This window comes from Corapipo altera, unplaced genomic scaffold, assembly GCF_003945725.1.
Source record: "Corapipo altera isolate COAL_440 unplaced genomic scaffold, ASM394572v1 180, whole genome shotgun sequence".
NCBI classification, from domain to species: domain Eukaryota; kingdom Metazoa; phylum Chordata; class Aves; order Passeriformes; family Pipridae; genus Corapipo; species Corapipo altera.
The window spans coordinates 4208131-4223074 of record NW_020884915.1 but is presented as its reverse complement, the minus strand read 5'-3'; positions in this window follow the sequence as shown (position 1 = coordinate 4223074).

The following is a 14944-nucleotide window of genomic DNA, read 5'->3' as shown; positions in this document are numbered from 1 at the left end:
TGTTTAGTTCACCGGTGGTAGAATGTTTAAACCCTCCAAAATGGAAGACCTACATTTGCTAGAAGCAAGTGGCCTTGCCTGTGCCTTCAGAGAGGTAAGTAATGGAGTGATGTTGGATCTGAGGCAATCCCATGAAAAATATTCAGGACCATAGGAAGATGAAATGCCTCCTTCCATATGTATGAGGTTTACTAAGCTAGTAATCCACAGTTTAAAGAACTTTTTTTAAATTTAATAAAGAGGTTATTTTAAACTTAGATCTGCAAAACACTCATACCTCCAGCATATTGCCTCAGTGAAATATCCCTCTACATGAAAATATAGACAGTTAGTTTTTTCTTCCAAAGTGAAACACTGCAAGGTCTTTCATTACTGGTTTATTATGCTTTCTGTATCTTTGCTCATTTTTCACCAGTATTGCATTAAGTATTGATATTGATTTCTTGTAAATGGTACTGAAATGGATGGCTCACAGTTTTTGTTATTGTTCTGTAGCACTTGTATGTAATTTATTATAGCTGCAATGGAACCTGCCCCTTGCTGCCAGGGTTTAAATTAAATGTGCCATGTTTTGGCCCCTAGTAGTCACATACATTTCTCATTCCAGATCTAAAAGTGTTACGTGCAAAGCTACTTTTTTAATTACTTCCTTGATATTACTTAAAAAGTTTATTTCAATAATTTTGGTAATTAATATGTAGTATATTGGTTGAATTAATAGTATTTTTCTTTTCCATTTCAGACTAATTGCTGTCCTGTAAAAACAACATGGAGTAGCTGGTAGTCATGACTGACTTTCTCTCTTTCTGGGAGAAAAAAGGGGAAATCAGCTCCTAACATTTTCAGTGTGTGTTGGATCTAAGTCTTTACTTGTGCATGGACTCCCAAATAGGTCATAATGGAAGAAAAAAAGTCATGGTATTGACGCTGAGGAGGGACAGTCCAGCTGGAAGGGCTTTTGTCTGGACCATGTTTTGATGCAGTGGATTTAGTTTTGGCACAAAACTTGACTTGGGCACATCAATTAACTTGATTATCTGAGAATAAAGCTGCAGCACTGATAAAAATGAAGTAAAGCAAAGAAACTCCACCTACCAAGTGTCTCTGTACATGTGGTTCCTTCATTTAGGGTTTGTGGAGAAAAAAATATTGATGGACAGAACACCAGTGGTTTTAATGAAAAAAACTCTAATTAATAAGGCAGTATCAATGCATTGATAATGAGAGAGACTTATTGTATATTCTCCAGTTTTATTTGCTGCTGTTTTTACGGAAATAGAAGCTGCTATTCTAGCAGGGAGTGAAAGCATTTTTTGACTTTGTCCATGGACAATCTTCTGCTCTAAAATTTTGAAAAGATTGGGATGAGACATTTGGTGCTTTGTTCAAAGGCCTCTGCCTTTCCTTCTCCTGCTGGTTTTCCCTAGGTGCATCTCCAGCTCTTGACTCATGGATGTTCCTGGGCCATTAGTGTTGCACTCACAAAATTGCATTGGTTCTAAGTTGCTTTAGAAGTCATTGATAATGAAACTCGGAGCTTTTCACACAAGATTAACTAAAACTCTTTACAAAAAGTCTTAGTTCCAATTCACTGAATAAATCCAATTGCCATTTCACAAGCTTTTCTCGTGCATTTCCACCCCTTGATTTTGGACAAGGTCCCTTACTCTTCCCTCGTCCCACTCAGTTCCCCCTGCTCATCCCACAGAGTGGTTGGACTCATTCCCCAACCCTTTTTAACTGAACTCTTTGAAGCAAGATAAGAATATTTTCACATCTCAAATATTTCCACATTTATACAGCAAGGTGGTTGAGGTCACTGTTTTTTTTTTTTTAAGTTTGGTGTGAACACAAAGCAAGACACAGTCATAATTCTCAGGCAACACAAGGTTTCAGCAGGAGACAGACTTGCTGCTCCACCACCAGATGTGTGTTGAGAAGGGTTCTCTACTCATGGAATGACATTGAATTTACCAAAAAGCATCTTTAAGGCAGAGAATCTTAGCATCGTAGAATAGTTTGGGTTGGAAGGGACATTTAAGGCTCATCTACTCTACCACCCTGCCACAGGCAGGGACACCTTCTACTAGCCCAGGTTGCTCCAAGCCCCGTCCAACCTGGCCTTGAACACTTCCAGGGATGGAGCAGTCACAGCTTCTCTGGGCAACCTGTGCCAGGGCCTCCCCACCCTCACAGGGAAGGATTTCTTCCCAATATCCCACCTAACCCTGCCCTCTGGCACAGGGAAACCATTCCCCCTTGTCTAGGCCCTTGTCCACAGTCCCTCTCCAGCTCTCTTGGAGTCCCTTTAGGCTCTGAAAGGGGCTCTCAGGTCTCCCTGGAGCCTTCCCTTCTCCAGGTGAACACCCCCAGCTCTCCCAGCCTGGCTCCAGAGCAGAGGTGCCCAGCCCTCTGAGCATCTTTGTGACCTCCTCTGGACCCGCTCCAGCAAGTCCATGTCTTGTATCTCTGTAGTTTACTGACTCAGCCAGGTTATGGCCAGATCCCTCATCCTTTTGTTGCCAGGGAAGCCACATCAATGAAATCACAGTCCTCAGGTCTGAGAGCTGGAAGGTACTGTCATGATATGGGCGATATCTGAAATGCCAATCTTCTCCCTGCCTCTCCTCATGTCTCTTTCTTTTATTACCCTAAATAAAACCCTGGTTTAAATAGCACCATTCTGTGCTTAACATATCAAATAATGTGCCAAAAGTTCTTTGCTTGGTAATGACACAAATTGCTGGGCCTTAGACCTTGGTTGTCAAATCACAGCAAGGCAGTCTCCAACTTGAGATTAATTTTAGCCACTATATTCACATTGAGCTTTTTACTGCCCTTACCAGATTTGTATGAAATCTTGTGTTGAAGAGAGTAAATGGGTTTATTGAAATAATAAAGAAGAAAAAGTCGTGTCCTTGTATAATTTCCTTCCCCTCCCTCCAAAGGCAAATTAACAGCCCAGGTGGCTTAGTTCCCCCACTGGAAGGAATTGTTTATGCTATTTTTGCTTTATGTTAGTTTGTTCAAGTCCCCTGAGAGCGACAGGTCCAGAAGCCAGAGCTCATATTGCAGTGGTGATGAGGTGTTTTGCAGCAGCACAGTGGAAAACCTGAGCATCAGAGGTGTTAATCTGATCTATCAGTATTGGTGTCCCACACCTCAGCCCCGGTGCAGGAAATTAAAGAATGAGATCTGCAAGGGAACTATTTCATAATGCTTTAAACAAATGAACTTCTTAACATTTTATGATCTCTGGAAGATTGTTTTGTTGGTAGCAATGCTGCCTGCAGTGGGAAGCACTTGCTGGAAAAGCAGTGGCGTGGCAGTCTTGTCAGCCACAGCCCGGGAAAGGACACTTACTTGAGCTTTAGCATTACTGGGTAAATTACTCAATCTCCAGCAATTTTCATTTGGGCTGAGTTTCAGGGGAAGAACTGTCCCAAATCTAGGACTACAGCTTGCTTTATAGAGAGAAATCACTCCTTCACCAGTCTCCCTCCCAGATGTCACCCAGGAGCATTTCGCTGATGTGGGCAGTTCACAAATCAAGTAACCTCCCACATTTTCTCCCCTGCTTGGTTCAGAGGGGTTTGTGATGATACCTGACCATTAAAGCTCTCTGCTGCTTTATGTTATTTAGAATCTCGTCCCTTCCTTTTATACCATTTCCAGGAAATTTCAATTCACTTCACTGCCCTTTTGCCATCCTCTGAGCCTCGGAGGGGTGGAGGGAGCCATCCAGCCCTGAAGCAGCAGGCTGCAGCTCTCCTCGGGAGCACCAGATCGTGTCTGCAGAGATAGAAATGCAGTCTGTGCTCATCGAGAGGCTCTGGCAAAGCTTCAGACTAACGCCTCCTGTTAATTTTAGAGTCCCCTCAAGAGAAAAGAGGCGTATAAAAAGGAAGCAGAAATTCCTCAAGGATAACGGTAATGTACCCTATCCACAAATTACCAGCAGACCTTTGCAGTAGCTTATCGCCTATAAAAAGCTTGGGAGTAGTCATTACAGTCATTGAACTGATGGTGGTTTTATGACTTTTACTCACCATAAGGCAAGGCAGCAGTAGCCTAATGCAAAACTCTGCTTTGGAGGTCTCTCAGCCACAGTGGGCATCCCCGGGGCAGGGGGCATCCCTGCGGCCTCCCGTGCCAGCAGTGTCACCCACGGACTGCTGAGCTGGAGAGGGATGGAAATATGGAGCTATACACCCCCAAACACCCATGTGTGGAGAGCTGTGAGGGAATCAGAAGCTGCATGGGTGAGTCTTTCTCCTCTGGAGCAGGAACAGACTGAAAGTTGCCACCAGTCCGGTGTTGCATGGATGGAGAGAATGAGTTCTACCAAGGTTTTAACCCTGGAAGTCCAGGGAGATTTGTCCTTCCTCCCTCAGTTTATGTGCTTTGGGGCTGGTACCTGCCAAAGAAGACAGTGAGTGTGATGGGGGGGGACCTGATCTCTCTCTACAGCTCCCTGAAAGGAGGTTGGAACCAGGTCGGGGTGGGCTCTTCTCATGGGTAACAACTGATAGGATGAAGGGAAATGGCCTCAAGTTGCACCAGGGGATGTTTAGATGGGATATTAGGGAAAATTTCTTCACTGAGAGGGTTGTCCATCCCTGGCACAGCTGCCCAGGGCAGTGGGGGAGTCACATTCCTGGAGAGATTTATAAGATGTGTGGATGTGGCACTTGGGGACACGGCTTAGTGGTGGGCTTGGTAGTGCTGTGTTGATGGTTGGACTCGATGGTCTAAGAGGGCTTTTCCAACCTTAATGATTCTATGTTTCTGTGATAAATTCAACTGCCACGTTTCTGCCCATGTGCTGCTGAAGCCACTCTGCCATGAGGGCATCACTCTCTCTAGCATCAGCCTCCTCCTCTCCTTTGCTTCCCTCAGGCATGGCTGCAAAATTCCAAAATTCAGCCCAATTTTGAATGGGACCCATTTGTCTTTTATTTATTTATTTCAAACCTTTGAATGTGAAAAAAGAAACTTCTGTGAATGAGCTGCTGCCCCTTTTCTTGAGTGTTTTATTTGGAGGGGAGAGATTAAAACTGATTAAAAAGATGGAACATTTCAGACAAACCACAGCAGACATGTTAGACATAGCTGACCATCTAAGTGTATTGGATGTTGCTGTTCTACTTGATGTGCAATCAATGACAATAAAACCAAAAAGTCCAGCTGAACACAGAATAGAGATGAAGCTTCTGTGCCTGCTCTGCAGAAGAATTACTGGTGCAATCCTTGCTGTTAGACTCCATTTTATTTCAGGTCTGTACTATAATGTAAAAAAGCTCTGTTTAGTAATGATCCACATAAAGAATTTTAAAATTTGAAAGTATTCTTATAATTTGCCATCCAACACTTATCTTTCTTTTTTTATTTATCACAGAATTGCAGTGGTGTCTATCAAGTTTCACTTCACTCTATGAGTTCCTTTTTGGTTTTATTTGCTAGCAGGGAGCTATCACTGGTGTGATAATGTTACAAAACCAAATCAGATAGAAAAATACAATCCCACCAGGACAGGTTAACAAAAAACCCATGATCCCACACATGTTTATCAGAGTTTTCTCCCAGTTACAAAGACAGAGGCAAATTCAAATATTTTAAATAGAAAACAAATCTTCAAAGTGTAGTGCACACATAAAATCCTGAGCAAATGTTTACTGACTACAACACCTGGAACAATTAAGGTACTGCAGTGGAGCAGGGTTTGATTTAGGAGGGTGAGCCTTGCAGATGTGTGCTGAGCACAGTACCTGTGTCCTCCAGAGCACAGAGCAGTTCCAGCCTCTATCCCTGCACTGCTCTTCTTGAACTAATTTTGTACTTACCAATAATTGATGCTCTCCACTGAAGGGAATGGGATGGGAAAAGGTGGTGATTTAGCAGCTGTGTTTGCTGCACTTATTTTTACTTGCTTTTACTCTGGTGTGTGTCGAATATGGGTCAGACCTTTCACTGCCCAGCAGCACAGGGAAACGTGTATTTTATTAAGACGTGAGTGGTACAGTCAGTCCAATAAAAAGCTATAAAAAAAATAGAGTCCTTATTCAAAGTTATTTTTAGGTTCATGGGGTTCCTCTTCCAAAAGAAAAAAGAATATAGTTTTCCCTGAACTCCCTTCACATTTTCCTTCTTCTTCTTGATACCACCTTGGCCAACAGAGAGGAGCCATGTGAAGGTTTGTGAGGGCAGCGGAGGAGAAGACTGGAAGATATTCCCTTTCAGTATCTTCCCCAGGGGAACGCAGAACACACCATTTTTTGCAGGAGCAGTTCCTCAAAGTCCTTGACACATGTCAGAAAGCACCTGACTGCAAATAAATCTTACCCATCAACAATCCACAGGAGAGAGGGAATAAAAGCATTGTGTTTGTCCTACAAACCTGAGCTAAGGAGGGTAAGGAGAGCAGATCAGCCATTCCCAAGATACAGTGTTCATAATTTTATATCTTTCTCTTGAACCTCCACTGCTCACCCTTCTTTGCTCAAAGCAGCCTTGAGAAATCAAGGTGCTGTCAGTGTTGTCAGTGCAGGTTTTGGCAGAACATCACATAGTAACAGCCAATATCACCACTGAAGAGCTTCATTTGAGGATTCCTTGACTATGGTAAGGTTCTACTCTGTTTGGGATGGGCAGGTGATATTACCCTGCCTAAACTTTTTGTGGTGTCTACGTGATGAAGCTGCATATGTCCCAGCACCAAATCCCAGACATATCAGAGATTTACAGATTAAAAAAAAATAAATCTTGAAACTGACTTTGGAAACTGCATTACAGGCAAGGCAAGGATGAGGAAAGGACCAAGTCTGAAAAGAATTCTGATTTTATAAATTGTTTTCAAACTTCCACCAGCTTCTTAAAGGTTGATTTTTCTGTCAAGGCATTGGAAAAGATTTAATAAATCATTGTGTTCATGGAAAACCTACAGTTAAATGTGCCATATACATATATGAAATAAAAAGTAATTTTTTTAAAAAAAGCTTTCTTTGTCCTATTTATGGAAAGAAACCTTATTGGAGAAAGCATTTAAGACAGTAGGTTTCTTCCATATGACCTCCATCACTTATATGTGCTTGGAAAAGGATATCACAGGTATTTTGCAGACATAGCTTTGTATGCCCTCAAAAAAGTCTGCACAAGATAAGATTAGATTAAAACCTTTTGGAAATTAGAACTTCCCCCAGTCTAGCGTGTGTTATGGATGATTAGCTCTAACTAAGAACCCCAAAGACGTTGAAAAGACTAATTAAATAAAACATTATGTAATTTAGGAATATGTTTTATATTCTTAAATAGATATAACAAATATATAGAAGGAAAAAAGCCTGTATGATGAAAACGCTATTGCAATTAAGAAATAGGTATTGGTTTATTACATTTACCTTACATTTTCAGCAGACTTGTTATTGAGAAATTTGGGTAAGAAATGTAGAACATTGTGCTATTTTTGTCTCAGAGTATTCCCAGGAATAGTTCCTGGACAATGAAATGTTTACCTGCAGGGTGCACCTGGCAACTTGAAATTTAAGATGCACCGGTTAGTCTTGACTGGACATATCTTTTATATCATACTGCTGATTTGGTTTCCTCTAACCAGGTTTTCAAAGCAAACTCCTGCCTTTATGCAGGAACTAACTACTTTCTCCGTGGGAGGGAAGTGGCAGTAGGAAATCAGGAAGCCAGAAGAGCAAAATCAGAGCTGGAGCAAACCCTGTTTGTATTCAGGTGAATATTCACATACTTTTAGGTCACTACTCAATTCCGTTCCATTGTATTCCTCACAGAGGATTAGATTTTCTAGCTGATGACAGTATTTTTTTAGAAAACTAATGTCTTCAATGTATCCTCTCTGGAAGTCTTGCTTGGTCTAGATATCGATTGGATTTTACTACCAGCCAAGGTCAGAACTGAAGAGGTTCTTGCTGCAGCAAGCTGTGTATTAATCTCAATATCAACTAAGTACCTAAACTGTTATTGGAATTTGATGATCAATTACATCTTTGAAAAGTACTTAGTATGACATTTGTTGGGCTTCCATATTTCGTGTTATACAGTCACACCTGATAGTTCAATAACTGGAAAAATACCAACAAAGAATCTCTTCAGTTCTTTGTGCAGACAGTATCTGCTTTATAATTCACATTTCTTTCTTTTATCCACATTAACAAGCATTACACACCATTAGAGGGTTTTCTTGCTGCCTCTCTTGCATTACATCATAAGATAATATACTGCTGTTGCAGGTATTTAGGTAGAAAAACACACAAAATCCTCTTCCAGAAGAATATTTCTGAATTCCTCACCCTTTACACTTGGGAATGCCACCATTAAATTCAACTGTAATGACTCAGTCTGCTCCCCTGTCACTAAATGCTCTGCTAAACTCTGTAGGAATGGGTAGCCACATGGCATCACTTGGGGGTTATTTACTCAACTTGGCCACAGTGGGGAAGAGTCACTCTCAGCAGTCACAAGGGTTTTTTATATTCTAAGTTAAATAAGAGGTTTAGAGGTAAAATTATAAAATCATGGAATGGTTTGGGTTGGGAGAGACCTTAAATATCATCCATGTCACTCATGGGCAGGGACACCTTCCACTATCCCAGGTTGCTCCAAATCCTGTCCAACCTGGCCTTGAACACTTCCAGGGATGGGGCAGCCACAGCTTCTCTCCAAAGCTTAAACTTGTCATACCATTCTCCAAAAACTTTTGAATACTTACCAATCCATCTTCTCCCTCATTTGTTTCCCAAGGTAGGTTTTCATTGAATTAAAATAACTTGCAGAAAAAGTTTCCATATGACACATGAAAGTTATAACAGCACAAGAGCAAGGCCAACACAAGTATTCCTACACATTTGGAGCAACAGTTCATGTCAGATCTGAAAACTACACCAAAATGAAAGAGCAGTTCTCAACACACAGTTAACTTTTCTCTTTCTTCTGTCCAGTCTTTATTAAATGGTGAGGTAGGAAAAAAGACTAACAGAAGTCAGCAGACCCTAGATAGCTTTAAAATTCATGGCTCTATTTAGCAGTGTCAGCAACAAACCTGCTCCTCACTCTCTGTGGGTTTTGTTTTTGTTTTAGGTTGTTTGTTTTTATTGGGTTTTGTTTTGGTTTGGTTTTGTTGTTTTTATTTTTTGTTTGGTTGGTTTTTGTGGTTTTTGTTTGTTTGATTGGTTTCATTTGGTTTACTTGCACCACTCTTGTATTTTTCTGTTTGTTTTGATTCCTAGGAAAAGCAGCCACTCACCAGTAATGAGGGAAATGCAGAAGCTTTGCTTATTTTAAACTTCATCTGTGATGACATCATTAAAAAAAAAAAATCAGCATCACTACAAGTACAAGGGCATTCCAATTTTCAAGCACATAAAACATTATAAGTGAACTTCAGTCTTCTGACACGTGCGTTACACCCTCTGAATGAGCTGGAAAGAAAGCAGAAAGGAGAGATTTATCAGGCATCAGGTTCAGCCATCCAGACATTGCCAAGCTCGTTTTTGTTGCTGGCTGTATGCAAGTTTGAAATGGTTTGTAAATTTAATTGACCATGTATGAGGTGTGCTCAGGCCGTGCACAATCAGCAGCATTGCCAAGATCAGTGGCTCTATTTCTTAGCTAAGCTGGTCTAAAGTGCTTTATTGGAAGCAAAATGCACCCTGAGGCATTTTAAATGCAGCAGTTGGGCAGGGTGAGACTCACTGCAGTGAGTGTGGTTTAGTAGGTCAGAAATGAAAGTGCTTTTGGTAAGGTAAACCTTACCTTACCTGTCTCCAGGTAAACTTTGGAGACAAGTTGTCTGGTTGTTATCTTTAGTACCTCTAAGCCTCAGGAGATGGAAATGGAGAATCTTGCTATTGGTGGGCAGAGACTTATGTTAGGTAACATTGCAATTTGAGGTCTAGAACATCCTGCCAGTGGCTTCTTTTATGCTTTGTGGGTGTTGTGATTTACCTGGCTGTGAGTGGGTGTCCTATTAAATTATGTTATATTGTGCTACAGTCTACATCTGGCATTTGGAGGATCCTGAGTCTTACAATTAGATTATTTTAATCCACAGGTAGTTATGTAGGATTCCTTAAACATGGACAGCAGTTTGAAGAGGAAGAGATAAGACTCTGGGATTTTAGACTTATCTAATCCATTCTTAGCTCTATTCATGGTGTGAAGAGGTGCCAACATAGGGTCTTTCTGCTGGCAAAAAATTTGAGAGCTATGAGTTATAAAGTCTAGTTAAGAACCAAAATGCCTGTTATTACTGCGTAATCTTTATGGTTGATGCAATGCAAATCTTTGTCCATCTTCTCTTGTGCTCCTTTTAAATCTCTTTATTGCTACCACCAGACCACAGACTCAACAGAGAATGTCTGAGACAAGGTAACAACCAGCTACCCTTAGACAGCAGCCAGCACGACCTGTGAATAAACAAACCACTTACCAGTGAAAAATGAAAGTATTCATTACCCCAGATTGCTAGAAGTGAGATTTTACAGCCAGAAACTATCTAAATAAAATTACTAGCAACAGCAGTGTTCTTATACAAATGTATGGATATTGTATCAATGTGATATAGACCCTGTGCAAAGACAGATCAGAGAGAAGTAGTGAAAGGAAAAAGAAAACAACTTAATCATCCATGTGGTGAAACTCAGCATGTGTGAGTTAAAGACATGATGCAAAGTGGCTGCAATGGTGTGATTCAGTGGCCCAGGTGGTCTCACTGGTTCCCTGACTACAGTTTATACGTCCCTCAGGTCTCCTGTTGTCCCCAGCCAGGGGCTAACGCTGCTCTTCTGGGCCCACCAGGTGACTACTCCACCCAACAATCACTAAATTATTGTTCAAAAATTAATTTCATAAAATTGTTCATGAATTAATGCTTGTTTAGTTTGGGATATTTGATTTTTAAAAAAAAAAAATATATTTATCACTTTTCTGTAAACTCCTTCTCCGAAGATTTATGTCAGAGAGGCAATTTTCTTCCCAACAAGAGACTTATCTTTTTTAGTCACAAAAGCAGGTCCCTGGAATCATAGCTTATTGCAGTTTCACAGGAGAATAAGTCAAGAGTTATCACCAAGTATAGCCAATTCAAAAAAAATAATTTTTTTCATCTTGAATTATTTTTCAGGCCCAAATCCAGTTTCTGAGTTATGGTTATGAGACTCTCAGCTCTAGGCTCAATTCTAACTAAAAATTTCAAGAAATCATAGAACTATTGTGTTGAAAACCCTTTCAGAAATTAAAGGAAAACATACAGCTGTTGAGCTGGTGCCTTGGAAATGCACCATGTAGCCCTCATAAAACGGGTCTCACATGAAATATCTGCTCAAACTCCCACAAATACCCAAATCACTTCTTGTTTGTTGCTGACCTGTATCTTTTAAGCTTAACCCACACTTACAAAAGCCCAGAGGAGTTGTATTTGGAGTCTGGTTGCTCATGTACGTTTCTACTCTAACTCAACTAAGCCAATTTTCAACTATGGGTAACTACACCACTTTTTTAGTAAATAGAGATTGTGCTGCACGAGAAAATAATAACTTTATTTCACAAGGCTTTGAAGACTGGTGCTCCAACTGCCAGGTGAGTTTGTTCATCCCTCTGGCTCACTGGTATGGAATGGCTTTGCGTGGGGTGGTGTTGGGACACAGCTACAGAGCACTTTGAAGAGACAGGTATGGATTTTGCTGAATGTTTTCTTAACCAGGTCAGCAGATTTACATAACTGCTGTAACACTTCATAAAAAATAATTAGAATAGTTGTTAGGGAATTTCAAATCAAAATCATGGCACTTACAAGCCCAGCTCCTTGATGAAATTAGAAAAGGAGACATCAATTCATCTTTTTTTTTTTCTCTGCTGGAGGGGAAAGGGTGCAGCTCCCAGTTACCAGTGGAAAACAGGGAGATCCCAAAGGGATCCTGCTGGGCACTGTGCCCTCAGCAGTGCCTGAGGCAGGTGTCAAGGACCATGAGCACTGCCAAGGTGCTGGGGAAGCACAGGTAACTCTACCCGTGCCTTGGTGTGATGTGCAGCAGCAGGAACAGGAGTGTCAGCTTGTAGCTGCACTACAATACAACCCTGGAAAGCAATGGCTCTTGGAAGAGAGAAGGTTTTCAAGCAGGATTTAGAATATGAACTGAAAGAGCTAAAAATTCACATCACATAGGTGAGCAAGATTTGAAGTATTAATAAAAGTATCAACTTGCAAGAAGAGCCACGTGAAGATTGAGAGATGTCATCAGACACCAAGTCGGTTAATTAAGTCCAAAAATGAAACCTGGATAATTCTTCTGTGGACTGCCTATAGTGCTTTGCTTGTTGTTATGAGCAGAGAGTACAATCTTCATTCTGCATTTGAAGTCTGTGGGGAAAACTCTTAGGGATTTCAACAGAAAAATCCTTTTCATGTGCCTAAGGCAGCACCATGGCATGGAGGGGCATTTGAGGCAGACTTCATTCATATTTAGAGAGAACATAAGATTTCTGTGTCATTTAAATCCAAATGAAGTCCTGTTTCAAGCACTTTGACATGACTTGAGTGATGCAAAGGCCTTGCCTTGGTCTTTCTGCTTGAATTTCACCCTCTGGTTGTAATAATAATAACAACAACAACAATAATAATAAAGTCTAATTTAGAAAAGCTAAAACAAGCAACCCATGCAGATAATATTAAAGCAATGAGAAATAGAAAGCCTTAATGGTCTAAAAAGTGATATAAGAATCACTACACAAACCCTCATTCTGTACTACAGAAGGATACACTGGATGACCCATGGGTCCTCCCCCATCCCAGCACCAGCAGCTTCCTGTAAGAACTCTTCTTTCATAAATCTCTCATGTATCAGGCATCAGGTAATAGCAGGCACTGTTTATCTCTACGTTTTTTTCTTTATCTAATACAGTATGTTTATTAAATTTTCTCAGCCCCTTATGAGTGTTTCCTGAGCCAGAAGTGGCAGTATTCCACAGATGAGGAGATGGCATTATAGCATTTTTCACCCTGACTCATGAAATCAACTGGTTTTTTGTGCTTAGATATATAAGTGTGCATCATCAAGGACGAACTTCCTTCTCTGAATTCTTTCTCCTGACTCAAAAATGCTCTGTTAACTTCCTTGTCAAACTCTCCTTAACCACTACTGATTCTTTCAAAATACACATATGTTTTTGCCTTCTGTGTGGATAAAACACTTCCAGAAACACTGTAATCCTCAGTTTTGAGAGTCTAGGGATTTTTTTCTGCCTTAAAACACATCCTCATGGATTCTTGGTATGTTGTCAGTATGAATCCCAGGTAAGGATTATCTAAAATGGATGTTGAGTTTATGTGTGGGAGCAATCCTTGTGAAGACAATGTCATCATCCTGAGCTTGGTATTAGAGATTCACTTTAATCATCCCTTAGTTTTGATGTCTGTCTGTACTCAAGACTGAGACTGAGTCTCCCTCTCTTCCCCCCTTCTTTGCCTCTCTCTTCCAGTTTTCTTAATAATCTGAAAGTTGTGCTGTGGAGAAAAGGACTGCTGATGTTCACAGTTGATCAAAACCTGGGCTACTTCTGTATAGAAGATAAAATCTTGTTCATTTGATAGGTCCGGATTCTCATATGTGTGTGTATTCATTTTTTTTGTGGACAACCTTTCTGAATAGCAAAAAGCTGCTGCAACCAGCAATTCCTTCATGGGCATAGGTTAAATTATACACAGGAATAAACCAACAGCTTCTGATCAAAATTCAGATTTTGAGCAGTTGTTTTGATTGCTCCATCAAAGCAGCAGATAGTTGCTTTTCAGTGAAGATGGGAGACAACAGCAAAATTCAGACCTGTTTCGAATTTCATAGGCACCAGGGTAAGTTTCGATGTGCCCTTTTTTCAGATCTCTCTGTTGACATTTCACTGTTGACCTTGTCCTTTAGTTTTCCCTGTGTCATGATAGGACAAGAGGTAATGGCTTTATACTGAGAGAGATTTAGATGGTATGTTGGGAAGAAATTCTTCCCTGTCAGGGTGGTGAGGCCCTGGCACAGGTTGCCCAGAGAAGCTGTGGCTACCCCAACCCTGGAAGTGTCCAAGGCCAGGTTGGACAGGGCTTGGAGCAACCTGGGCTAGTGGAAGGTGTCCCTGCCCATGGCAGGGGGTGGAACTGGATGAGCTTTAAGGACCTTTCCAGCCCAAATCTTTCTGCCTTGCTCTGATGCTCTGATTCTATGTAGGAGGTCATACACAGGGTATCCAACAGCTCTTCTGTTGATGTCTTACACAAAGGTACATCAAATAAAATTTACGATGTCCCTAATGGGAACAATGGTTAAATAACTAACCAAACCCTCTCAGATCAGGTAATCAAACTCAGCAGGTCAGCCTTTATTTAATTTGTGTCACAGGCATATATAAAAGGGTAGATTTTAGCCTATAATTAACTGTATTTATTTGCAGGTAGTCTTATACTTTATTTCAAGGTTGGATCCAAAGAGTACAGTAGTTTGTGCTGCAAGCAGTGTTTTCCTTCTCTCTCTTACCCTCACCTCACTTTTAGTTCTCAGTCTGCAAGAATAAAATAAATGCAATGCCGTGTACATCAACAGGCCTAGAAATTCAAAGGCATTTTTAGCAATGGCAAAAAAAAATTGAACAACTTCAGGTGATGCTTACGGTTCCTAAAAATGCAAGTATCAGCTGGTAAGTTTTTTGAAAATTGAATATAAAATCATAGAAAAATGCTTTATTTGATTCTCTGTTTATGGGAAATTCATTTTATTTGACTTTTTTATTTGTAATATCAACTATATTGCAGAGCAGAGTTTCTAGGTGCTCCCTTATGGTACCATTCTTCTAAATTATTAATGCCGTACTGTTGATATATTGTCAGCCTTGTACATACATTCTATGAAAATGAGTTTTACAGTAGGCTGGGATTTAT